Source organism: Cebidichthys violaceus, unplaced genomic scaffold (genome assembly GCF_023349555.1).
Source record: "Cebidichthys violaceus isolate CVI_PGR_0920_01 unplaced genomic scaffold, fCebVio1.0.p SCAF_86, whole genome shotgun sequence".
Classification (NCBI taxonomy): domain Eukaryota; kingdom Metazoa; phylum Chordata; class Actinopteri; order Perciformes; family Stichaeidae; genus Cebidichthys; species Cebidichthys violaceus.
Window position 1 is genome coordinate 333,742 of NW_027176971.1, and position 1,770 is coordinate 335,511.

Consider the following 1,770-nt stretch of genomic DNA (forward strand, 5'->3'; position numbering starts at 1 on the left):
GGGGGGGATACGTGGGGAGTGTAGTTCAGCTCCAGTAAAAATGTAATTTTCAGTGACGTGAATGTTGGCTGTACTGCCAAAAAAAAAACAACAAAAAAAGCTGCTGTTTATAAAAAAAAAAAGTAGAAACCGAAGTCCAGAATCGGCTGCTGTATCTGAGGAAGACGAGGACACGAAGGCAACTGTTAGAACAACCGGTGTGATTTATTTTTATAATTTCTTCTGCTGCTAAGCTCACGAACACCTCAAACCACGTCCAGCTAGTTAATGAATGTCTCCAGAATCTAAAACGACTGTTCAGCCATCTATCGAATGTGAGGCGAGCACACGCGCTCCACTTTTTTTAAAAAAAAACAGCCTTCTTGTGTTTTTAGTTGTTTTTATATATCGGGTGGAGAGGTGAGGGGAGCTTGGACAGAACGGTTATTTCTGGGATGGGTGTATGATTTTGTTCTTGTTCGTTTGTGTGTGTGTGTGTGTGTGTGTGTGTGTGTGTGTGTGTGTGTGTGTGTAGAAGAAGAAGTGTGTGTTTCCTGCTTGTTCTGCTCCCTTGTAAGTGCAGCAGCACTAGAATAGTGATGTATGATAGATAATTCATGCCCGCCTTGAATGCCACAACACGCCAAGTGCAAGTTGGGGAAAAGTGCAAAAGGCATGCCACTTTGTGTGTGTGTGTGTGTGTGTGTGTGTGTGTGTGTGTGTGTGTGTGTGTGTGTGTGTGTGTGTGTGTGTGTGTACTGATTTACCTGCTTATGAAGTCACTAGTTAACCTTAAACTATCACAATAAGCTAACAGGGTGGGGCTTTTGTGTGTAAACGCCCCCAAAAACAAAACAGAAACACTTGAACAGCACACTGAATGTGGCCTCCAACGGGCTGGTAACTGACGTGTGTGTGTGTGTGTGTGTGTGTGTGTGTGTGTGTGTGTGTGTGTGTGTGTGTGTGTGTGTGTGTGTGTGTGTGTGTGTGTGTGTGTGAGATGTGCTGAGATGTGTGTGTATGTGAAAGTGCCTTTTTTTTTTTTTAATCCTTGTCTTTTTTTATTTGGGGGGGGGGGGGGGGGTTCTAAATCCACTCACGCATGTCCTGAACGAAGAGCAGCAGCACTCTGAATGAAATAATCATACAGTGTTTAGTAGATTACTGAATTATGAATTCTAGCATTAACCCATTGTGACATTGCACTTTGATGTATAATAGGATTGTGTACTTGGCATGTAGCATCAGAACATGTTGGTGCATTTTAAAACTCAAAGTCGGGAGGTTTTGTTTTCTTCTTCGAACGTGTTTCACGATTTTAAAAACAGGAAAAAGCCGTTTTTTTGTCTGTTCGGTGTCGCCGTATTTGAAAACTGAGCTTCCCCCTAAAAAGACGAGCTCATATAGCCAAATGGATTGTATCAATGTGTTGTATTTATATTATAAATAAACCGGAATAAATTAGCATTCAAGTCATGAAACAGGGGTTTTTTTTTGTCCTCTTCAAAAATATGAAAATGTGGCAAAAAAAAAAAAAGTTTTGTTTTGAACACTGAATAAACCTCCAGGTGTGTTCTGTAAAGAGGTTTCCTTAAATGTTTCACTTTAGCTTAAATTTGCGTTAAAAAGTTCTTTAAACTCAGAGATGTTAAACTCATATGAAAGTCTCTCTGGACCCTCAAACATCTTCTCATAAATTAGTAATAATAATTCATTTAGGACCTCGGTGCTGATTCAGCTGTGATAAATACAGGACCCTGAACACAACACCACATTTAAGTCACATTATTG